The sequence below is a fragment of the Monodelphis domestica genome, chromosome X, assembly GCF_027887165.1.
Source record: "Monodelphis domestica isolate mMonDom1 chromosome X, mMonDom1.pri, whole genome shotgun sequence".
In the NCBI taxonomy this organism is placed as follows: Eukaryota; Metazoa; Chordata; class Mammalia; order Didelphimorphia; family Didelphidae; genus Monodelphis; species Monodelphis domestica.
The window spans coordinates 74,902,111-74,928,411 of NC_077235.1; the positions used below are offsets into that span (position 1 = coordinate 74,902,111).

General features: G+C 36.6%; 1 long non-coding RNA gene across 2 annotated transcripts in view; it reads left to right on the forward strand.

Annotated features, from left to right (window-relative positions):
- The window catches only part of LOC103098272 (uncharacterized), a 252,515-nt gene that overhangs the window by 21,156 nt on the left and 205,058 nt on the right, over positions 1-26,301 (forward strand). For both annotated transcript variants that reach the window (XR_008914432.1, XR_008914433.1), the window contains exons 4-5: positions 11,573-11,640; positions 18,019-18,087. This is a non-coding gene — a long non-coding RNA (uncharacterized LOC103098272). The remainder of the gene's footprint in view (positions 1-11,572; positions 11,641-18,018; positions 18,088-26,301) is intronic.

Genomic DNA, 26,301 nt, shown 5'->3' on the forward strand with positions numbered 1-26,301 from the left:
TTTTCATGTTCTTTGTGGTCCAGGATATCAGCCGGTTCTTAGTACATTTTTAAAAAGTCGATCTTTTTATCCAATTTAAATTACATTACATGTTGTTAGTCTTTAAACAATCTCATATCCTGAACCGTACAGCCAAGAGGATATGGTGAAAGTAGTGCTTGCCTTTTGGGCACTTCAAAAAACGCCAAATAAAAAACTTGTACAATGAGACAAACACAATTCCATGCAGTTCCTTCTTTGTTCATGTTATGCTTAAAGATAATCAGTATATAGTAGTAGTAGTAGTCTCTCAGTAACCGAGGATGACTATTGTCTTTGTGTGTTTTTGTGCACAAAGATACTTGTGCATTAAGATTTAAGTGGAAAAGTCGAAGCACAGAGACAGTCCCACTCTCTTGGCATTGGAAGTCTGGGTCCAGTGGCACGAAAAGTCATTACATCTGGAGACTTTCTCAGCTGCATTGGATGGCCATGTTGTCTTTTGTGCTCCAACATGCCCTAAGCACTCCACAGTGCCTTGCTGCATCGCCATCTCAGCCGTTGAACCTTCTTATTGGTTTCTTCCATCTGTTCAGCCGAAGCAGTCTTCACATGCTGGGTGAGCAAAGCCCTAGTTCACCCCAGGGGTCCACGACGACCAGATGGCTACCCTCACAAGGTTTAGCCGGCCTGTCAAAGCCGTTGCCCAGGGTGTGGCCGCTGCCGCATGCTAGCAACTACTGGAAGCCCCTAAGAGGATTTCAAAGGCCTGTGAGTGTCAGTTTAAAATTTTTAAATTGGAATGACACATGAAGTGAAAAGTAAAAAAAGAAAGCAATCTGTAATATCAAATATATGCATTGCAGTAATATGAAAATAAATTTAAAATGGAACACTGCCCCCCACCAAACTTCCTGGACCATAGCAGCATTTGGCCTTCACACAAAGTATATCAGAGCTGTGAAAGTCCTTAGAATATTGAATCTTATGGAGTATTTCCAGATTTTGCATATTTTAAAAGAGGAATTTTGGAGGTGGCCAAGAGCTCAGAATATAAAATGTCCTAATGATATATTCTGAGTTGGCCAAAATATTGACCAGTTTGTGGTAATTTAAAAAAAGAACAGAACATAAGGTTTTTCATTTGGATTCCATTATTTTTTACAATTTAATTTATAGTAGAAACTTCTGGTGTTTTTAAAAAAGACTGAAATCTTAAACCAGACAGGCAAGAAGTTCAAGTTGGACACAATCTTAACAGTAAGAGCTAAAAATGATTTTAAAAATTCTGAATAACAATTTAACCGAGTCTTACATTTGAAAGTTAAATTTCTATTGATCTGTGGCCTTTCCATCAGGAATGCTTGGAAGTCCTTTCTTTCATTAAATATCAATTTTCCCCTCGAAGAATTATGCTCAGTTTTGCTGAGGCTAATCTTGGCTGTAATCCTAGTTCCTTTGCCTTCCAGACTACCATATTCCAACCCTCTGCTCCTTTAATGTATTTGAATGGTTTCTTTCTGGCTGCTTGCAGAAAAATTTTGGCCACAATACCAAGGTGATGTGTACTGAGGATATTTAAGAAATAACACTTCTGATTTAAACTCATTATATTGGTATGATATATGTTCATTGTAATAATATTCTAGTAAATTTAACAACAATCTAGATCAAAGAATTATGTGGCCTTAGACCCCCAAATTGTAATATTTCAGAAGAACCCAAGAACCCCGAATGTCTAGATTTCCTGGTACCATTCACAGGGGAGAATGCTGGATGTGCCTAAGAGCTTAGAATACAAAATTTCCTAGCTAGGAGATTAGTGCTACCTCTGAATGTCCCACTTTGGAGTAGAAAGTGAATCTAGAATCTTAGGTTCAAGAGGCTACTTAGAACTTAGAATATTACCTTGAGGGATATTTCTCATCTAGAACCTGGAGCTTCATAAGGCTGTAGAAAGTGTCAGTGATGGGGAGGATTAAAAGAGAGAGGGAGTAGGGGATGTTTAGAGGCTGAGAATGTTGATTGCCTCAGACAGTAGAGTTACATTCACAGAATGTCAGGTTTAGGAATATCCATGGACAAGAGAATGAGAGTGTAGGGAAACAGTTAGAAGAAGGCGTATTAGATCATGAAGGGCGCTTAAAACACTGAAGGTGAGACTGCCACTGGAGAGCTCTGAGAACATAAATCATCTGTTCTGGAAGGGGCTTTGGGATGGAAAATATTGTAAATGGCATTGATTGGTTTTCATATATATTTTAATGGGCCAAAATATTGGCCAGATCTAGGTAATCTTAAAAACAAAATAGTCTTATTTTTTATATGAGATCACTTATTTATTCCTAGTTAATTTATATTACATAATACTTTAAAAAACTAATATCTGCAATTACACAGCCAAAAGGCTGAAATTTAAGTACAGTCTATTTTCTAGTCAGCCACAAAATCCAGGATGCCCCCAAAACCTGCACACTGAAACTAGTACAATTACATGAACTTTCATGTTTGATAAGGAATAGTATACTATAACTTTTAATGGTAAGTCTGCAGAGATTTTTTGACAAAGTGTTCCATAGAAAGAATTTCAAAGGGACACTATATTGGTAAACCATCATATCAGCAACACATATATGTGCTTTAATAGTATCCAAATAAATGAAAAATTGGAAAAGGATACTTCTTTTTTTAAGCCCTTACCTTCCGTCTTGGAGCCAATTGGCTCCAAGGCAGAAGAGTGGTAAGGGCTGGGCAATGGGAATTAAGTGACTTGCCCAGGATGACTCAGCTGGGAAGTGTCTGAGGCCAGATTGGAACCCAGAACCACCCATCTCTAGGCCTGGCTCTCCATCCACTGAGCCACCCAGCTGCCCCCAGAAAAGAATACTTCTTGACCATAATATGTTGTGACCCTCAAACAAAATATATCAGAGCTGGAAACATCCTTTGAACACTGAATGTTATTATATAATTCCAGTTATTGTTCAATGTGGGAATTTTGGAGGTGGTTGAGAGTTTAGAAAACAGAACTTCCTAGCTACTAGCTGGGTTCCTCCTCTGAATGATAAAATGTGCATTTATAATTAAAGAAACATTAAAAATATCTTATACATGAAAAGAGGGGGTTTCTTTAGACCACAAAAAGTGGTGTAACGGAAGGTCTTGAGAATATTGAATATCTAGTTTCCAGGGATCACTCAATGGGTAAAGATCAAGGTAGTGGAGGGATTGGGATATAGAACTGCCAAGCTATGATGTACATCCTGCCATTGAATATCCCAATGTGCAGTGTAAAGTAAAGGAAAAACATTAGATCTGGGAGGGCACTCAGACCCTAGAATGTCTGAGCTAGAAGAAAATTCTAGTCCAGATTCTGCAGATGCCTGGATTTTTAGCATGAGGAATTTCAGTGTTAGGAGGTACAAGGGCAGAGAAAGGGAGAGATGTTCAAGGGCTGAGAATTGAAATTGCCTGAAGCAGGAGGAATTTAGCAGACACAATGACAGGTTTGGGCGTAGCCATGGGGAAGAGAGTGAAAGATTTAGGAGAGCATTCAGAAAGCAAGGAGAGCCCTTAAAGTACCCCAAATGTCAGGAATAGAAGTTTCCTCAGTACTGGGGTGTGTGATTGTGGGGAGACCTGAGAAGATCAATCACCTGTTTTAGACAGTCCTCAGAAGGGAAACTATCAGGAAGTGGAAAGTTTTACTCTATGTACAAACACACACACACACACACACACACACACACACACACTTTCATAGTGGTCCAAAATATTGCTCAATTTCAATCAAATTGAAAAAGAATCAGAAAGTACATTTTTCATAAGAAACAAATAGCTTTTTATTTTAATTTTTGTGATTTGAATGGTCCTACTTAATAAATTATATCATGCTGAACCACTCCATCAAAAGGGTCTGTTGATAGTGTTGCCATTTGAATGGCTAGCTTCTGTGACCTAGTGTATGGTCAATCTTTGTGAATGTGCCATGTGGTGCTGAGAAGAAGGTGTATTCCTTTTTGTCCCTATTTATTTTTTCCATATGTCTATTAATTCTAATTTTTCTAAGATTTCATTCACTTCTTTTACCTCTTTCTTATTTATTTTTTGATTTGATTTATCTAAATTTGATAATGGTTGGCTCAAGTCTCCCACTAATATGGTTTTACTGTCCATTTCTTCCTTCAGTTCTCCTAGTTTCTCCATTAGGAATTTGGGTGCTATATTATTTGGTGCATATATATTGATTAGTGATATTTCCTCATTATCTAAAGTCCCTTTTAACAGAATGTAATTACCTTCCCTATCCCTTTTGATCAGGCCTATTTTTGCTTTGGCTTTATCAGATATCATGATTGCCACTCCTGCCTTCTTTCTGTCAGTTGAGGCCCAGAAGGTCTTACTCCATTCTTTAATTCTGACCTTGTGGGTGTCTACCCGCCTCATGTGTGTTTCTTGGAGACAACATATGGTAGTGTTTTGGATTCTAATCCATTCTGCTATTCGTCTACGTTTTATGGGTGAATTCATCCCATTCACGTTCAAAGTTATGATCGTCACTTGTGGACTCACTGGCATTTTGATATCCTTCCCTAATTCTAACCTTTCTTCTTCAGCTCTAACTTTTTAATCCAGTGATTTATTTTAAATCAGTCCCCCTTGTCCCCTCCCTTGATATATTTCCCTTTCTAGCCCCTCCCTTTTTGTTCCCTCCCCCACTCCCCTCTTCTTCCCACCCTTTTTTATGTTCCCTACCCCCCTACCCCCCTTGGTTTTCCCTTCTCCCTTCCATTGTTGGGTAAGATAGAATTCAAGATCCCAATGGATCTGGATGTTTTTCCCTCTCAGAGTTGATTTCCCTGAGAGTAAGGTTTAAGTAAAAACTCTCTTCCTCTCCTTCTTATAGGAGTTTTCTTCCCCTCCCCTTCCCGTGTGAATCTTTGTATGAGAAAGATTATTCTATTTGGTCTTTCTTTTCCCCCTATTTACACATCACATTTTCCCCACATGTTAGTATACATAGATTGATAGAAATGTAGTCCTTATAGAAGAGAGTTTGAGTAAAAGAAAAAGATAACATTTTTCTCCTTTTCCCTTTCCTTCATATTTACCTTTTCAGGTATTCCTTGCTCTTTGATTTTCGGTATCAAACTTTCCACAGAGCTCTGGTCTTTTCTTTGCAAAAAGTTGGAAGTCTTCTATTTTGTTGAATGCCCATACTTTCCCTTGGAAGTATATAGTCAGTTTTGCTGGGTAGCTGATTCTTGGTTGGAGACCCAGCTCTCTTGCCTTTCTGAAGATCATGTTCCGTGCCTTACGGTCATTCAGAGTAGAACTTGCAAGGTCTTGTGTGACCCTGATTGGCATTCCTTTATATCTACGTTGTCTTTTTCTGGCTTCTTGTAAGATTTTTTCTTTTGCTTGAAAGCTTTGGAATTTGGCAATTACATTCCTGGGAGTTGTCTTTTGGGGATTTAGTGTAGAGGGTGTTCTGTGAGCTCTTTCAGTGGCTGTATTGCCCCCTTGTTCTAGAATCTCTGGGCAATTTTCTTTGATTATCTCTTGTATTACGATGTCGAGTTTGCTGTTTATTTCTGGCTTTATTATTCTTAAATTGTCTCTTCTCCCTCTATTTTCCAAGTCTTTGACCTTGTCAGTGAGATATTTTATGTTCTCTTCTAATTTCTTGGTCTTTTGGCTTTGCTTTATTATTTCTTGCTCATTTTATTCCAGTTGGCTGATTCAGACCTTTAAAGCCTGGTTTTCCTTTTCAGTTTAGTCAAACTGGTTTTGTAGATGCATGAATTTCTTTTGCATTATTTCCCACTTTTCCTCCCAGAAGGTTTCCATCTTTTTGATCATTTCCAATTCAAATTCTTCATGGGTTTGTGGAGAGTTTCCATTTCCTTTGGAAGGTTTCGGAGCATTTGCTTGTGTTTCCTCTTTTATCTCCTCTGTATTTTGTATTTTTCCTCAATAAAATGTGTCCAAAGTCGCCCCCTTCTTCTTGTTTTTCTTGGAGTGTTGAGGCTTTTCTGTGCTGTTTGCCATCTCTATTTGAGTGGGGAGGTCTAGCTTTTCTTATCTCTGTCTGGCATTCAGAGGCTTTATCCCCAGGCAAATTGTCCATTTGTGGGTGTTACTGCTCTCAGTTCCCTCCAGATGCTTCTTCGTTGCCTTACTCCCATGCTCTGAGCCTGGCTTTGCACTGTCCCCGAGGTATCTCATAGCCTTTGTGGGCCAGAGAGGCCTGCACTCTGAGGGGGGAGGCGCCGAGACTTCCCAGAACTCTGAGGGCTCCTGATACGATTAACTTCAGTTGGGTTGGATTGAGTGTGTCTTGAAGCAGGGACCTTCCCTGAGACTCGGACGGAAGGATCCAGCCAGGGGACTACAGGCCCCCTCTGTCACTCTCTTTTTCCCTGCTGTCTGGGTGCCCCCGTAACTGGCTCAGGTTGTTTTCAGGGTGTGGCCTTCAGAATAGCCGGCCCTGGGGTCCTTTTGCTGGCTCTTAGGTTCCCGCTGCTGCCTCGGACTCAGAGTTCTGGGTTGGGGGAGATGGGTCCTGGGACCTTCCTTCTGCCTATCCCTTAGATCTGAGTGATCTCGGGTTCTGGCTTTTGGGGGGCCGTACCTTTTGATCCAGGTCCAGGTCCAGGAGGAGGGTTCCCTGGATTTATCCTGTTGTTTGTTTTGAATTTTGTTGTCCTAGGAGCATACAGTTTGAGATTGGTAAGGAAGGGGTTTCCGGAGATCTGAACTTTAGCTCTCTCTAAGCCGCCATCTTGACCGGAACTCTCCCTTTGACCATTCTTGGGAGAAAAGATGGAGGTAGAGAAGAGATTAGAATAGGGAATTTCCTATCTAAGAGGTCAGTGCCCTCTCTGACTGTTCCAATTTAGACTAAAAAGTGTAGTGAGAATATTTGCTTTAGGGGAGGCCATCTAGTATGTGTCAGCTTGAAGGAAATGTCTAATCCAGAATCCTAAATGGACGAAGCTGTAGAAACCAGAATATCAGTGTTTGGAGGGACTAGGACAGAGAGAGAAGTAGACATTCAAAGTCTGCTAATGCAGTGGAATTTTAGCAGACAAAATATGAGGCTGGGGAGTCACCCTGAAGAAGAGAATGGGGATGTTTGCAGAACAATTGGGAGCTGGGATATCAGAGGCAGGACAGTACTTAGAAACAAAAAAGGTAATACCTAGAATATTCAACAACTTCCATATGCTGTAGCTCGGAGGGTTCAGTGAGCATAAATCATCTGTTCTGGAATGGTGCCTTAAAATAGATAATGAAATAATTGGCAAGGATTGATCGTCATATATATGTGTGTGTGCATATATACATATTTATACTTAATATGGTGAAATATTGACTGATTTTCTATTAATTAAAAAATGAAAATATAGTTTTTCATGAATTCATGAATTTATTCCCATTTAAATGATGTTACATAGTGGTGTAGCTTTTTCAAGGAGTAACATCATTAACAAATAACTAAGAAGGTATGATTTTGTTTTTGCCAGCCATAAAGATCTCGAAAAAGACAAAAGCCTTTTAACCTGAAACAAAGGTAATTCCATTCCTTTTTTCTTCATTAAAGATTCTTATTAACATTATTTTGAATAATAATAAATAGAGACTCCTTTTGGCAAATAGATTTATTCAATATGGAGGATTTCAGAGGGATGCTATTTACTTCATGCCTTCAAATCCAATTGGAAAGATATGTACAATGTATTAATATGCAAATAAATAACAAATTGGAAAAAGAAAGAAACCTCTAAACCTGAGTAGAGTGTGACTTTTGAATAAAATATATTAGGACTGGGCAAGCATCTAGAATTGAATGTGATGGAATACTTCCAGATCCCTTTAAATGTGGACTGGTGGAGGTGAATGAGAGTTTAGAATATGAGATTTTCTAGTTCTACCTGCATATGTAGCAATTAGAAGAACAATGTGAAACTCTTTTGTATTATATCAGGTAGGATACTTAGGTCCTTGAATGTCTGAGTTTGAAGAAAATTTCCAATCCCGCATCCTAAGTGGATGAAGCTATAGAAGCTATAATTTATTTTTGGGAGGCACTACGCCAGAGAGAATGGGAGATGCTCAGGGATGAAGAATGGAAATTGTCAGAAGCAGGAGAATTTTAGCCAACAGAAAGCCAGGCTCTGGAGTAGCAATGGAGAAGAGCATGAGGGAGGAAGGAGAACCTTTAAAATACAGGGCACCAGAGTAAGGAGAGCCCTTAGAGCCTCTACATGTCAGCAATAGAAGTTTCCGCAATATCTTAGTGTGTGATTGTGCTCCCCACACAATCTGTGAGAAGACAATCATCTGCTCTGGAGGGTTTTCAGAAGGGAAGATGTCATGAAAGAGAAGGTTTTATTTTTATTCATATATATATATATACACATATGTGTGTGGTTCAAAATATCACCCAATTTGAATTATATTCCAAATGTACAGGGAAGCACATTTTTCATAAGTGATAAATCATTTAATTCCTTTTTAGTTTTGGTATTATGAGTGATGATACCTTAACAACCCTATCTTTCTGAGCCACTCCACCAATAGGGTATGTTGATAGTAGTGTCTATTGCATGGCTACCCCCAAAAAACCAGAAAAGCAAAAAAACCTTCCCATTGATACAAATGAAATGCAGGCAGTTCCTTTGTTAGAAAATACTGCTATTTCTACTACATTTATAATTGTATGTATGTATGTATATAATTTATAAAAGTGCCTTTGGGGCAAATAGACAAGACATACAATACAGAGTATTACAAACAGACATCACTTACAAATCAAAATCATTTTATCAGAGAGACACTTAGAACTTAGAATGTCTGAGTTTGAAGGAAAATTTTAATTCCTAATCCTGAGCTGGTTGAAGCTTTGGAGCTGGAATGACCATGTTGGGGGCGGCTATCTTTAGAGACTGAGAATAAAAAAATGTCAGAAGTAGCAGTATTTTAGCTCATTGAATGTCATGTATGAGAGAACCATGGAGAAGAGAATGAGAAAGATAGGAGTACACTTAGAAGAAGGGCTGTCAGAGCCAAGAGAGGTCTAAGCACAAAAGATGATAACTGGAATGTCCTAAGAAGTTCCACATCAGGAGTAGAAACACAGAAGAAAAACAACTGCTTGATCACATGGGTCAATGGGGATAGAATTGGGGACATAGACTCTAAAGGATCACCCTAGTGCAAATACTAATATGGAAACAGGTCTTGATCAATGACACATGTAAAACCCAGTGGAAATGCTTGTTGACTATGGGAGGGGGTTAGGAGGAGGGGAGGGAAAGAAGATGAATCTTGTAAACATGGAAAAATATTCTAAATTAATTAAATACAATTTTCAAAAAAAGAAGTTCCACATCCCATAGCTTGGAGTGCTCTGAGAATGTCGATACTCGGGTTTTGAAGGGACCTTAAAATGGAAAATATCCTAAGTGGTAACAATGTATTTTCATGCATATTTGTAGTCAGCTCAAATATTGGCCAGTTCTAGTTAATTGGAAAAATGAGCAGTAAGTTGTAGGGTTTGTAGGTATGAATTGAATAATTCCATCTTTATTCAGATTACGCAGTGGTGATGCATTCAAAAAACTCTTACATCAACCACAAAGCCAAAAGGGAATGGTGAAGTCCTGGTTATTTTTTGGCTAATCTCAAACCTTTATAATGCTCCCCAAACCTACTTACTGAAACTACTGATATTTACTGCAGTTCCTTCTTTGTTAAAGCCGGTGATGGATGTTATTATTAATGATAATAAACTTTGGGAATTTGGGGGAACAAAACCAAGATGTTTCATACAGAAGACTTATTAGGGACATGACATATTTGTCTATCAGCATTTCCATAAGACTCCAGTGCATTCTTTATAACAATGCAATCAATAGAAAAAAATGAAAACAGTGTTTTATTGATCATAATGTGACCTCAGAAGCCAAAATATAATTTTTGGAAGGTTCATATGACCTTCAATGTCTGGATGTTCATGGACCATTCGAGGGTTCCAGAAAAGATGGGATTAAAAAGTTTAGAATAGTAAATTTCCTATCTATGAGTTCAGTGTCCTCTCTAAATGTCCCAACTGACACTAAAAAGAATAGTGAGAATATTTGATTTAAGTCATCTACAATGTGTCCAATTGAAAGAAATTTCTAATCCAAGATCCTGAATAGATGAAGCTGTAGAAGCTAGAATATCAGTGTTGGGAGGGACTAAGAGAGAGAGAGAAGTAGACATTCAAAGTCTGTTAATGCAGTGGAATTTTAGCAGACAAAATATGAGACTTGTGAGTCACCCAGAAGAAGAGATTGAAAGAGTTTAGAGAACAATTGGGAGCTGGGATAGCAGAGGCAGGACTGTACTTAGAACAAAATAGGTAACACCTAGATTATGCCAGTTTCCAGATTCTATAGCTAGGAGACCTCTGGAGAGCATGAATCATCTACTCTAGAACAGTGCCTTAGAATAGAAAATCACATAATTGGCAAAGATTGATTTTCATACATATCGTATATGTAATGATTTTGTAAAATATTGCCTAGCTTTCCATTAATTAAAAAAACAAAAAAATATTTTTCCATGAGTTTAATCATTTATTCCCATTGAAATAATATGACAAAGTGGTATTACATGTTTTTTCCAAAAATAACATCATCAATAAAAAGCTAAGAGGGTATGATAAATTTACTTTTTTTAGTCAGCCAAAAATATACAGAAAAAGAAAAAATAACTCTTAACCTGAATTAAAGGAAATTCCATGTATTTCTTTATTAGAGATTTTTATTAGCATTATTAATAATCAATAGAAATTCATTTTGTCAAAGAAATTTGTTCAGTATGTAGGATTTCAGAGGGATGCTACTTACTTCACATCCTCAAATCCAATTGGAAAGACATATACAAAATATCAGGTTTTGTAAGGTAGCTAGAAAACTAGATGCTTAAACTTTTAGTTACCTGTCAAGAAAGCATATTCCAAGTGGCCTAGAGTTAATGTTTCTGACTTTCCTTCCTAGGAAGCAAGTCTCTTTTGAATGCCCTAGTTTTGAGGGGAAATTGAAGCCAGAGTATTTTAGTTGGCAGGGCATGTACAATTTGGAATGTCTGGTCTGGAAAGAAATTTGTAATCCAGGATTCTGAGCTAGATGAGGAGATGATTAGAGTCGGAGAACAGAAATTTTATGTACAGTGGGATTTTAAGAGTTGGAATGTCAGGATGGGGAATAACCTTTTGAGAAGATAATGCGTCATGTTCTGGAAGGCCCTTGACATAGTGAATATTGGGGCTTCTAGGTCTCATTCAAGGTGATATGTTGGAAATGGCTGAGAGTTTAGTATATACTGGGTCCCACCTAGGTGGTAAGGGCTGCCTCTGAACATATAAATCTGGAGTGGAAAGTGAATATTAAACCAGGGAGAACACTTAGAATGGAAATTTTCAGAAGCAGGAAGAATGTGAGGCCTGGGAATGATGTAAAAAAGGATATAAAAGAAGGAGAGCACATCAAACACAAAAGTTTAAAGTGTTGTATATTCTCAATAACCATATATTTGACAGTTTGGAGAGCCCTGAGAACAGAAGTCCTATGTTCCAGAAGGGACCTTTGAATGGACAGTCTCAAAAGGGTAAGTGTTTATTTTTATATATATATATATATATATATATATATATATATATATATATATTCTTGATTGTTCTGAATTTTGATCAATTCTAGGTAATCTAAAAATAAAAAATATATATTTTTCATATAAGATCAATCATTTATTCCATGTTAATTTATATGTTGCATTAGTGATGCTTTCTAAAATAATCAACAACACATCTCACATCCTGATCCACAGAACCAAAAGGGCATTATTTAGTGTATGGTATTTTTTTGGCTAGCCAGTAAAAAACCAACTCCCACACCTAGAATTTTGTACCTTGAAGCAAATACAATTTTGTGTAGATTTTTCTATTGTTAAGAATGCTTTTGATATTAATAATAATGAATATATAGTATATTTGGACAAAAACCAAATATCAAAACCAAAGTTTAATGTTTTAAGTTTAACTTAGATGGAATACAACTTATATTGCCAAGTCGATACATTTGATAGACCCGTATGCTAATCCAGAGACCAAAAATGAAAATAAAACCTCATAGAATGTAGTTGTGTATGCCTGGAGAACGAAAAATATCAGGTCTAGTAGGGTCCTTAGAACACTGAATGTCTATTCTTCAAGGTAACTTTCAAGGAGGAATGTTCAAAGCATTCTTGAGCTTATCCTACTCAATTTCACTGATAGGAGGTAAGAATGTCCCAGTTTAGAGTGGAAAGTGAAGCTAGAGTATTAGAATGGGGAGAGTATATAGAATTTGGAATGCCTAAACTTGAAAATTTTTAATCCAGAATCCTAAACTGGGTGGGGCTGCAGAAGAGAGAACATTCAAATTGAGAGAGACTATATAAAAGAGAGTTTAGAGACTGAGAATGTGCAGTGGGATTTTAGTAATCAAAAGTTCAGCCTGAGAGTAGCCAAGGGAAAGAGAATCAAAGACTTGGGAGAGCATGTTTTAAAAAGGGATATGAGATCAAGGTGAAGTCTTAGAACAGAAAAGATCAGACCTTGAGTATCCTAAAAACGTCCACTTGCCCTGGCTGAGAGGCTTCTGACAGAATCAGTTTTTCTTCTTTCCAAGTAGACTTAGAATACAAAACATCATCAATAGCAGGCATTAAAATTTATTTATATATGTTCTTAACCATAATATTAGCCAATAGTAGGTAAATTAAAAAACAAGGTAGTAGAATTTTTTGGCACAAATATAGTCATTTTTTTCAATTCAATCTATATCTAATTATGAAACTTTAAAAAGAGAGACACATACTCATCCATAAGTCAAATGAGTATGATGAAAGTATGGATAGTTTTTTGGTTAGCAAAAAAAAATTAACTAGCACGTACACAGTGAAAATAACTCAAATCTGTATATTTCCTTTTTTGCTAAAGAATACTATTGCTACTACTGTTATGACAATGAATATGGTATCCTCCTGGCCACAAAACTAGGTCTTACCTAAAGAAGTTTTATACTGAAGACAAGTAACATTTCAAAATCATTATATCAGTAAGACCTAAGTCCACTGTAATAATAATCCAATCAAAAAAGTGTGAAAAAACACATAAATCCTAGGAGAGTGCAACCTTAGAATCCAAAGTGTCAGACCTGGAAAGATCATAATAAAAAATTAAAGAAAAGCATTTATTGATCATAAGAGAATCTTTCTTTAGATCCTGAAATGGCATACCTTGGAAGATCTTTAGAAGATTCAATATCTGGGCTTTGAGGTACAGTTCAAAGAGGAAAGTTAGAGGTGGCCTAGAGCTTAGAATAGAGATTTTCCTAGGTAGGCAGTAAATCTTGCCTCTGAATGTCCCAGTTTGGAGGGAAAAGTGAGATAGAATTTTAGAACTGAGTGGACACATAGAGACTAGTGTGCCTGAGTGTGAAGGAAATTGCTGAGCAGGAAGGGAATTTCAAATCCAGACTCCAGAGCTGGATGAAGCTACAGAATTTAGAGTGCCCATGTGGGGAAGGACTAGTAGAGATGGGGCTATTTCCTGGGGTGGAGAATGGAAATCGTCAGAATTAGGAAGATGTTGGCACCCAGTAGGTCAGGCCTAAGTGTAATCATTGAGAAGTGAATTGAGAGGTAAGAGAATCCTTATAAGAGATATGAGAAGGGAAGTGATATATTAGAACACCAATGGTCAGAACTTGGAGTGTCCTAAAACCTAGCCTGTGTTGTGGGGCTCTGGGATCATAAATCAGAAGCCTTGGAAGAGGACTGTAATGGAGAATACCATCAATGGCAACAGCTCATTTAAAAATATAGTCTTAATTGCCAAAGATATTGGCTAGTTCAAGGTAATTTTAAAAAGAAGAGGAAGGTAGATTATTTTTGTATGCAATTATCATTTATTCCAATACTCATATTCCAGTTTGAATCAGTGATGCTTAAAAAAGAAAAACAGAACACTTCACATCTTCATTATCGTTACAAAAAGGGTTTGTCTAGCCAAAAAATCTCCCAGGAACCACAAAACCCTACAGAGGAACTCAGGGGTATCCCTATAGGTCCTTCTTTGGTAAAACTGGTATTGATATTACTATTAATGGAATTGAACATAGAATATTTTGGGATAAAAACTACTGAGCTCTTATAATGGATCTGACTTACAGTACTAAATTTGCATATTGGTGAGACCCGTGTGAAGTTTAAGAATAATCTAATAAATAAAATTTCTTGAGAATAGGATGGGGTGGCTTTCAAACCAAAAATGTCATGTCTTGGAAGGTCCTTAGAACAGTGACCATCTGGGCTTCAAGGTCGCAGTCAAGGTGGAATGTGGGAAAGAGCTGAGAGTTTAGGATATAGAATGTCCTGACCAGTTGTTAAGTATTGTCCATGAATGTAGGAACCTGAAGTGGAAAATGAAAGTTGGAATAGTAGATCACAGAGGTCAGTTAGAAGCTAGGATGTGTGAGATTGAAAGAAATGTTGCATCTAAAATCCTGAGCTGGATGAACCTATAGAAGCTGCAATGTCACTGTTGGGAGAGATTGGACCAGAGTGAGAGATGGGAAGATTTTCAGGGCCTGAGAATGGAAATTGTCAGAAGCTGGAGGGTTTGAATGAGCACACAAATGAGATCTGAGAGTAGGCATAGAGAAAGCAATAAGTGATGAAGAACTTTAAAAGAAAGAATACCAAAATAAAAAGAGCACATAGACTAGAAGAGGTGAGAATGTGGTATGTCCTCAAAACCCCCATCATATTGGATAGCTAGAGAGCCCTGAGAACAGAAATCCTATATTCTTCAAGGGGCCTTTAAATGGACAATCTCTCCAAGAGGAAGTATATATTCATGTATATTCTTGGTTATTCTGAATATTGGTCAGTTCTAAGTCATTAAAAATAAGAATGAAGATTTTTTATGCAAAATCAACCATTTGCTCCATTTTAATTCATTTAGTGAATTAGTGATGCTTTCAAAGATAACCAGCAACACATCTCACATCCAGAAACATAGTACAAAAGAGGTGTTGTTTGTGTATGCTCTATTTTTTGGCTTGCCAGTGAAAAATTACCCCCAAACCTCAAATCCGCACCTTGAAACAAATGCAATTCTGTGTAATTCCTACTGTGGCAAAGAATGCATTTGTTATTACTATGTATAATAATGAATGTGCAATATTTTGATACAAAAGAACCCCAAAACAAAACCAATATGTAATATTTCAAGTACTTAGAAGGGACCCAACATATGGTGCTAAGTCCATATATTTGTTAGACCACACTATATCCTATGGACAAAAATGAAAATACAACTTTAAGGAATGTAGGAAGTTCTGACCTGAGAGCTAAAAATATCCGATATTATAGGCTCCTTAGAACACTGAATGTCTACTCTTTCAGGTACCTTCGAAGAAGATATGTTCAAAGCAGTCTGGTGTTTACCACACTGAATTTCCTTGCTTGGAAACAAGAATGTCTTAGTTTTGAGGGGAAAGAGTATTAGAGTGGGGAGATCATGTAGAATGTAGAATGTCTGAACATGAAGGAAATTTCGAATCCAAAATCCCGAGTTGGATGGAGCTGCAGAAACAGGAATGTTTGGGACTCGAACAAAGAAATGAGATGTTCAGAGATCAAGAATGCATATTATTGGTACAATGAGATTTTAGGAATCAGAGTGTTTAGCCTGGGAATAGCCAAGTTGAAAAGAGAATCAACGATTTCAGAGAGCATTTTAAAAAAGAGATATGAGATCAAAATGAACTCTTAAAATAGAGAATATCAGACTTAGTCTCTTAGAAACTTCACCTTGCCTTAGCTGAGAGGCTTCTGAGAGCATCAGTTTATCTTCTCTCAAAGAAGTCTGAGAATATAAAAATTATAAATGGGAAGGATGAAAATGTTAATATATTTATTGTTAGTGAGTCATCATTTTGGCCAATTTTAGGCAAATCAAAAAAGAAGGAAGTAGAATTTTTTGGTGTGAAACCAGTCATTTATTTCTCTTTATTTAACATGAAAGAGTTCTGAAGCAGTAATAAAAAATAAGAAAAAACAAACAAACAAAAAAACCCAAAGCAAAACAAAACCAAAACTTACATCCTCAGCCAAAAGCCAAATAGGTATGATTAAAGTATTGATGATTTTTGGCTAGTTGAAAGAAACCCTCAAAAAATCCAAAATACACGTACAGTGAACCAAATGCAATTTCATGTATTTTTTATTATAAAGAGTACTATTCATATTATAGTGATAATGAATATAGAGTCTTTTGGGCCACAAAACAAGGTCTTACATAAACAGTATTTAAAGTGAATATAACTTATGTTTCAAAATCACTTTGTCAGTAAGATCTGGGTTCATTGTAATTCTTGTTCTGTCAAAAAAAAGGGAGGAAAAAACCTCTCAAAGTCTGGGTTTCAACTTTAGAATTCAGTGTCAGACCTGGAAAGGTCATAACAACAACAACAAAAAACTAATGAAAATCATGTATTGATCATAGGAGGGGTTTTCTTTAGATCCTTAAATGTTGTACCATGGAAGGTCTTTAAAAAGATCAAAATTTGGACCTCCAAGTACCATTGAAAGAAGAAAATTGGAGGTGGCTCTCAGTAGGTCAGACCTGAGTTTAACCATAGAGAAGAGAATTGAGATGTAAGACAGTCCTTAGAAGAAAGGATATCAGAGGGAAGAGAGACCTTAGGACACTCAGGGTCAGAACTTGGTGTGTCCTAGTAATTACCCTTTGTGGTGGGGTTCATAAATCCTATGGAAGGAGCCTATAATGGAAAATGCCACAGATGGAAATGATTTATTTAAATATATACTTAGTTGCCAAAGATATTGGTCAGTTTTAGGTAATTTTTAAAAATAAGAGGAAAGTAGATTTTTTGAGATCATTCATTTATTCCAATACACATATTCTAATAAGCATCAATGATGTTTAAAAAACAAAAAGAGAGATTTTAGGGGGCCGCTGGGTAGCTCAGTAGATTGAGAGCCAGGTCTAGAGATGGGAGGTCCTAGGTTCAAATTTGACCTCAGACACTTCCCAGCTGTGTGAACCTGGGCAAGTAACTTAACCCTTACTGCCTAGCCCTTACCACTCTTCTGCCTTGGAACCAATACCTAGTGTTGATTCCAAGATGAAAGGTAGGGGTTTTTAAAAAACCCATAACACTTCACAACTTCATCATCACTACTAAAATGGTTTGTCTAGCCAAAAATTCTCCAAGGAATCCCAAAACCCTATAGAGAAACTGCTACGATTCCCTGTTGGTCATCCTTTAATCAAAATTGCTATTGATGTTTCTATTAATGAAATTGAATATAGAGTATTTTTGGAGAAAAAAGTAAGGTGTTACCTATGGTTCTAAATTGGTATATTGTTGAGATCCATGTGAAGTGTAAGAATAATCTAATAAATAACAAATAAAATTTCTTGAGAATAGGATGGGGTGGCTTTCAAACCAAATATGTCTGTCTTGGAAGGTCCTTAGAACAGTTGATTATCTGGGGTTCCAGATCTCATTCAAAGTAGAATGTTAGAAATAGCTGACAATTTAGGATATTGAATGTCCCATCTAGGTATTAAGTAGTGCCTCTGAAATGTAGGACTCTGGAGTGGAGAAGGAAGCCCAAATAGTGTATCAAGAAAAGCACTTAGAAGCTTGAATGTGTGATCTTAAAATAATGTTGAATCCAGAATCCTGAGCTGGATGAGCCTGTAGAAAACAGATTGGACCAGAGGGATGGATGGAAAGATCTTCAAGGTCTGAGAATGGAAATTTTCAGAAGCAGGATTTGAGGGGCCCTGGGGAAGAGAATGAGTGATGTAGGAGAACCCTTAGAAGAAAGGTTACTAAAACAAGACGATCACATAGAACACAAAAGATTTGCATGTGGTATGTCCTCAAAACCCATCATATTTGACAGCTTGAAGAGCCCTGAGAACAGACATCCCATGTTTTGGAAGGGGCCTTTGAATGGGCAGTCTCGCAAAAGGTAAGTGTTTATTTTCATTTTCATATAAATTCTTGATTGCTGGGAATATTGGTCAGCTCTAGGTAATTTAAAAACAAGGATGTAGATTTTTCATGTATGATCATTTAAGTTATTTCATGAATTAGTGATGCTTTCAAAAATAAGAAACAACACATTGTTTTGTATACAGTCAATTTTTTGGCTAGCCAGCAAAATAACAACCCACCTCCTTCTGTCCTTTGAAATAAATGCAATTCTGTTTAGTTCTTTCAGTGTTAAAAATGCTTTTGATACTACTATTAGTGATAATGAATGTGTAGTATTTTTGACAAAAGCAAAACGAAATGTAATGTTTCAGGGACCAAACTTACGTTGCCAAGATGGTGTGTTTTTTAGACCCATGTGTTTTGTCACAGAACAAAAATGAAAATCAAACCTTATGGAATATAGCATGATATGACCTGTGAACCCATAATATCAGGTCTTGTAGGGTCCTTAGAACACTGAATGGCTACTCTTCCTGCTACCTTTCAAGGAGGTATGTTTAAAGTAGTCTAGAGTGGAACATACCAAATTTCCTTGCTAGAAGGCAAGAATTCCCTAGCTTTGAGTGGAAAGTGAAGCCAGAGTATTAGAGTGGAACAAGTATGTAGAATTTAAATGCCTAAACTTGAAGGAAATTTCTTATCCAGAATCCTGAACCAGATGGGGCTGTTGAAACAAGAACATTCAAATTGAGAGGGACTAGAAGAGAGAATGTTCAGAGCCTGAGCATGAACTTTGTAAGTGCATTAGAATATTAGCAATCAGATTGTTCTGCTTGAGCACAGTCAAGGGAAAGAGAGTCCTCTGAGAACATTTTTAAAAAGGGATCCAAGGTCAAGATGAACTCTTAGAACAGAAAAGATCAGATTTACATATAGAAATTTCCACTTGCCCTAGCTGTGATGCTTCTGAGAGTATCAGTTTATCTTCTGCCAGAGAAGTCTGAGAATATAAAATATCATAAATGGCAAGGATGAAAATTTTCATGTATATATTCCTATTGAGCCATAATATTGGCCATTTTAATGTATATTAAAATTAAAAATGAAGAAGGTAGAATTTTTGGTATGAAACCAGGCATTTATCTCAATTTATTTTATATCGAACAGTTCTGAAACTACATGAAAAACAAAAAAAAAGGAAAAAAACACCCTCTACCAAAAGCCAAATGAGCCTGACAAAAATATTGACAGTTTTTTGGCTTGATATAGTGATAATGAATATGGAGTCTTTTAGGTCACAAAACAAGGTCTTACGGAAACAGTATTTATATTTATAATCAAAATCACTATGTAATAATCATCCAGTGGGAAAATAACTCCTAGGAGGGTGCAACCTTAACATTCAAAGAATCAGATTTGGAAAGGTCATAATAAAAAAAAAAACTTGAAGAAAATATTTTATAGCCCATAGGAGAGTATGAAGTGTCATACCTGGAAAGTTTTTAGAAGAATGAATGTTTGAGCTTCCAGGAACTGTTGAAAGAGGGAAATTGGAGGTGGCCAAGGGCTTAGAAAATAGAACTTCCTAGTTAGGAAATAAGTCCTGCCTCTAGTTTCGAGTGGAAAATGAAGCTAGAATTTTAGAACAGGGTGGACACTTAGAACCTAGTAAATCTGCAGGAGAAAGAAAAATCTGAATGAGAAGGAAGAATTTTAATTACAAACTTCAGAGCTAGGAAAAAGCTGCAGACTCTAGAATGCTTGTGTGAAGAGGGTCTAGAAGGAGATGGGAATAGATATCCTGGGGCTGAGGATGAAATTGTCAGAACCAGCAGGATTTTAGCACCCAGTGGGTCAGGCCTGAGTGAAATCATAGAGAAGAAAATTGAGAGGTAAGGGAAACCTTAGAAGAAGGGATATCAGTGGGGCCTTAGGACACCAAAGATCAGAACTTGGTGTGTCCTAAAAACTACCCTGTGTTGTGGGGCTTTGAGGTCATAAATCATAAGCCCTAGAAGGAGCCCATAATGGAGAATACCATCAATGGCAACAGTTTATTTAACTATATACTCTTAGCTGCCAAAGATATTGACTAGTTTGAGATAATTTTAAAAAGGGGAAGATAGTTTTTATATGAGATCATCACTTATTCCAATATGCATCAGTGATGCTTAGAAACCAAAAACAGAACACTTCACATCTTCATCACCACTGCCAAAAGGGTTAGTCTAGCTAAAAAATCTCCAAAGAGCCACAAAATCCTACAGAGAAACCCCTGAGGTTCCCTGTTGGTCCTTCTTTGGTCAAAATTGGTTTTGATATTACTATTAATGAAATTGAATGTAGAGTATTTGTGGAGAAAAAACCAAGGTGTTACCTACTGAGGTCTTATAGTGGATTTGATGTATGGTTTTAAATTGGCATATTGGTGAGCCTGATGTATATATTGTAAGAATAATCTAATTAATAAGAAGTAAGATTTCTAGAAAATAGTATGGTGTGGCTTTAAAACCAAAAATATCTTGTTTTGGAATCTGGGCTTCCAGGCCTCATTTTTCGTGGAATGGTGGAAATAGCCAAGTGTTTAGGATATAGAATGTCCCATCTAGGTATTAAGGGCTGCCTCTGAATGTAAGAATCTGCAGTGGAAAGTAAAGCTAGAATAAGAAATCAGGGAGGGTACATAGAGGCTAGAATGTGTGAGTTTAAATAAAATGTTGCATCCACAGTCCTGAGCTGGATGAACTTGTGGAAGCTGGAAAGTCATTGTTGGGAGAGATTAGACCAGAGGGGAGGGATGGGACATTTTCTTTTTTTTTTAAATAAAATCTTTACTTTCCATCTTAGAATCAATACTGTATATTGGTTCCAAGGTAGAAGAGTGGTAAGGGCTAGACAATGGGGGTGAAGTGACTTGCCCAGGGTCACACAGCTAGAAAGTGTCTGAGGTCAAATTTGAACGCAGGAACTTCTGTCTCTGGGTCTGACTCTCAATCCACTGAGCCACCCAGCTGCTCTGGGGACATTTTCAAGGTCTGAGAATGCAAAGTTTCAGAAGTAGGAGGATTTGGGTACACAGAATGTAAGGCCTGAAAGGAGCCATGGAGAAGAGAATGAGTGATATAAGAGAACCCTTAGAAGAAAGATTATCAAAACAAGGAGAGCACAAAACAAAAAGTTAGTATGTGGTATGTCCTCAAAAACCATCATATTTGACAACTTGGAGAGCCCTGAGAACAGAAATCCTATATTCTGGAAGGAGCCTTTGAATGGGCAGCCTTGCAATGGGTAAGTGTTTATTTTTATGTGCATTCTTGGTTGTACTAAATATAGGTTAATTCTAGATAATAAAAAGTCAGAAGAATGTAAAATTTTCATATATAATCAATCATTTATTCCATTTAATTTATATGGTGTTGTTTAGTGTAGAGTCTATTTTTTGGCCAGCCAGTAAAATAATAACCTGTCTCTTTCTTAGAGCATTTCTTTGTAGTTCCTTTTATGGTAAAAATACTTTTGTTATTACTGTTACGTTAGAACACTTCTTCTCTGGGTGCTTTTCAAGAAGGTATGTTTAAAACAGCCTACAATTTACCATACCAAATTTCCTTTCTAGGAGGCAACAATGCTCCTTTTTTGAGTAGGAAGTGAAGCCAGAGTATATATAATTGAAGGAAATTTCTAATCCAAAATCCTGAGCTGGACAGGGTTGCAGAAACAAGAATATTCAAATTGATAGGGATTAGAAGGGAGAGGGGAACAGCTGTTTAGAGACTGAGAATTTACGTTGTTAGTACAGTGGGATTTTAGGACTTAGAATGTTCATCTTTAGAGTAAGTAGCCATAGGAAAGAGAATCAAAGATTTCAGAGAGTATTTTACCAAAGGGTTATGAGATCTAGGTGAACCCCTAGAACAGTAAAGATCTGAATTAGTGTCCTAGAAACTTCCACTTGCCCTATCTGAGAGGCTTCAGAGAGCCTCAATTTTTTCCCCTCAAAGAAGCCTTAAAATGCAAAACATCATAAATGACAAAGATGAAATTTTCATATGTATATATATTTTCTTAGTGAGACATAATATAGACTAAGTGTAGATAAATTAAAAAACAAGGAAGTAGATTTTTGTTTATGAAACCAGTCATTTATTTCTATTTATTTTATATCAAACCATTCTGAAACTGCAATAGAAAGCAATAAGATCTTACATCCTTGGCCAAAAAGCCAAATGGGTATGATGAACATATTGACAATTTTCTGGCTAGCTTGAAAAAAAAATACCCTCAAAGAATTCAAAATACAAGCACAGAAAACAAAATGCAGTTCCATATATTTTTCCTTTAATACATGCTATAGTTATTACTATAATCACAATGAATATGTAGTCTTTTGGGCTACAAAAATGTCTTACAAAACATTATTTATAATGAATATAGCTTATGTTTCAAAATCAATATATTTGTAAGACCTAAGTTCATTGTTATAATCATCTCCTGAAAAAAAAGTGGAGGGAAATACCTCTTATAAATCTTAGTAAGCTGCAGCCTTAGAATCCAAAGTGTCAGACCTAGAAAGGACATAGTAAATTTAAAAACCTTAAAGAAAATCATTAAGTGATCAAAGGAGAATATATCTTTACATCCTGAAATACCTTGAAAAGTTCTTAGAAGAATGAATGTCTGGACTTTAGAGATACCATTGAGAGAGGAAAATTGGAGGAGCTTAGAATATAGAAGTTCCTTGGTAAGTCCTGTCTCTGAAAGTCCTTGTTTGGAGTGGAAAATGAAGGCAGAATTTTTGAACCAAGGAACCACAAAACCCTATAGAGAAATCACTGAGGTGCCCTGTAGGTTCTTCTTTGATCAAAATTGGTATTGATATTGCAATTAATGAAAATGAATAGAGAGTATTTTGAGGGGAAAATCAAAGTGTTACCTGCTGAGATCTTATAAGGAACTTGATTTATGGTTCTAAATTGGGTACTTAGTACCTAGTATATATTAACGTGAGGGAAATTTCAAATCTTGACACCAGAGCTGGATGAGGTGGTAGAATCTACAATGTCAGCACGAAGAGGGACTAGAAGAGACAGAGAGAGATGTTCTGGGGTATGAATGGAAATTGTCAGAATCAGGAGGATTTTATCACTCAGTAGGACAGGCATGAGAGTGTAAAAATTAAAATTAAATCTCAAATAATAAAATTATTATATTTTAAGAGATTTATTAATGATCATTAGAAATAAAAATGATACAAAATTTAAAACCGCATGCTCATGGCTAATCAGCCTGTTCAAAAACTCCAGGCTTACCACCACCATGCTTGTGACATCTAGCCAAAGAGAGAGCAGGACTGCCCACTCAATTTATTCTCTGTCTACAGGAAGTACATAATGACAGGAAGTCAGTGGGCTCCCAGGAAATGTAGTTCTTTTTTAGGGTAATAGATTTTCAATTATACATTCCCCCAGATGATCAATTTGGGGGGCTAGTCATTTTACATAATTGATCATTTAACATAATCAACTTTTAAATTACAGTAATTTGGGGATAAAAGGGAAAAGAACAAACCCATGATTGCTAGGTGCATTGGGAAAAAGCCAGTTGAGGGCAGTCCCCTTTGGCATAAGAGTATACATACAAAACAAATGCATTCAACCCCACACAGTTTAAATCACCATATCCCAGAGTTCACTCTGGATCTTCTGGTGCAGTTTATGGTCTGTGGAGGCATCTTCATGGTGCCTTCTCTAAACAGTTCACTTTCTGGATTCAGAGAGGTAGCATGTTTCTTATCCTAAAATTACTCTCAAAAAGAATTTAAACTTTGTATTTTAGAATAATAATACAAGAGTAGTCATGGGGAAGGTAACTAAGATTTAAGAGAACCCTTAAAACAAAGAACATAATTTATTGATCATAGGAAGGTGTTTCTTTATGTCCTGAAATTCCATACCTTGGAAAGTCTCAGAAAAAATGAATGTCTGGGCTTCCAGGTACCATTGAAAGAGGAAAATTGGAGATTGCTCAGAGCTTAGACTACTGAAGTTCTTAGTTAGGCAGTAATTCCTGTCTCTGAATGTCCCTGTTTGGAGTGGAAAAGTAAAGCCAAAATTTTAGAACAGAATTGGGCACTTAGAACCTAGTATATCTGAGTGGGAAGAGAATTTCTGAGCTTGTATAAAATTTGGAATCCAGACTCTAGAGCTGGATGAGTATACAGAATCTTGAATGTTTGTATGAGAAGGGACTAGAGACAGTGGGAGATGTTCTGGGGCTATGAATGGAAATGGTTAGAAGCAGGAGGATTTTAGTTCTCAACCAGTTAGGCCTTTCAATAGTCAAGAGATTTCAGAAGTAAAAGAATGCTTAGAAGAAGGGAGAGGGAAGAGGGAAGAGAGATCTTGGAACACCAAAGGTCAGAACTTGGTATGTTCTAAAGGCTACCCAATGTGGTGGGGCTCTGAGATCATAAATCATAAGCCCTAGAAGGCACTTATGATGGACAATACCACAAATGGCAACAATTTATTTAAATTATACTCTTTGTTGCCTAAGATATTGATCAATTCTAGGTAATTTAAAAAACTACAAAGAAGGGTTGTTTTTTAGTATGAGATCTTCATTTATTCCAATATAATTTTTATTATGTATTAATAATGCTTTTAAAAAACCCAAAACACCTCACATCTTAGTGCACACTGCCAAAAGCATTTGTCCAGCCAACAAATCTCCAAGGAATCCCCAAACCCTAACAGTAACTACTGGGGTTCTCTGGTCATCACTGATACTGATATTACTATTAATGAAATTGAATGTATAGTATTTTTGGACAAATAACCAAGGTGTTACTTACTAAGGTCTTATAAAAGACTTGATTTATGGTTCTCCATCATTATATCAGTGAGACATATGCAGTGTAAGAATCTAATTATTAAAAAATACACAATCTCTGTGTCTTCAAAACCAAAATGTCATGTCTTGGAAGGTCCTTAGAACCCTGAATCTCTGGACTTCCAGGTCTCACTCAAGATGAAATGTTGTGAATAGCTGAGACTTTAGGATATAAAATGTCCCATCTAGGCATTAAGTGCTGCCTCTGAATGTAAGAATGTGGAGGGGAAAGTGAAGGCAGAGCATTAGATTAGGGAGGGCATGTAGAACTTGGAATCTCTGCTTTTGAAGAAAATTTCTAATCCAGAATCCTGAGATGGATGCGGCTGGAGAAGCTAGAATTTTAAAATTAGAATGGACTAGAACAGAGAGATTCGGATATATTCAGTGCCTGAAAATGGAAATAATCAGAAGAGTAGGGTTTTAGAACTCATTATATTATATATTTAGAACTTACTATATTTAGAACTCCTTGGAGGAGCCAAAAAGAGAATGGGTCATGTAGGAGAATCCTTAGAAGAAAGGATATCAGAACAAAGAGAGCACTTAGAACACAAAAGCCTAGGTCATGTTGTGTACTAAAAAATCACCATATTTGATAACTTGGAGAGCACTGAGAACAGAAATCCTATGTTCTAAAAGGGGCCTTTGAATGGGCACTCTCACAAAAGGCACTGATTCATTTTCATATATATTCTTATTTGGCCCCAGTATTGTTTTGTTCTAATGCAATATGGTGAATTGGTGGTGCTTAAAAAACCAAGAACACCACATTTCACTTTCTCACCCCAAATGCCCAAAAGTTATGATTAGTTAATATAGTGTCTATTTTTTTGACTAGCCAGTGGAAATCCAAAAGACCCCCCAAAATTTGTACCTGGAAACAAGTGCAAATCCTTACAATTCCTTCTTGGGTAAATGATGTTGTTGATGTTACTATTATTGATAATGAAGCAAGGTATTTTGAGACAAAAGAAACCCCATGTGCAATGTTCCAAGTACTTTGAAGGGAGCCAACTTATGTTTAAAAGTTCATATATTTATTAGACCCATGTGCATTGTCATACTAATCCAATGAACAAAAATGAAAATAAAACCTTTTAGAATATAGAATAGTGTGGACTTAGATCCAAAAATATTCAGTCTTGTAAGACCCTTAGAACACTGAATGTCTATTTCCCCAGTACCTTTCAAGGAGGTATGTTCAGAATGGTCTAGACTTTACCATACTGTCCTTGCTAGGAGGCAAGTCCCTTGATTGAATATCCCAGTTTTTAGTGGAAAGTTAAGTCAGAGTATTCAGTTCGGGACAATATGTAGAAGTTAGAATGTCTGGACTAGAAGGAAATTTCTAATC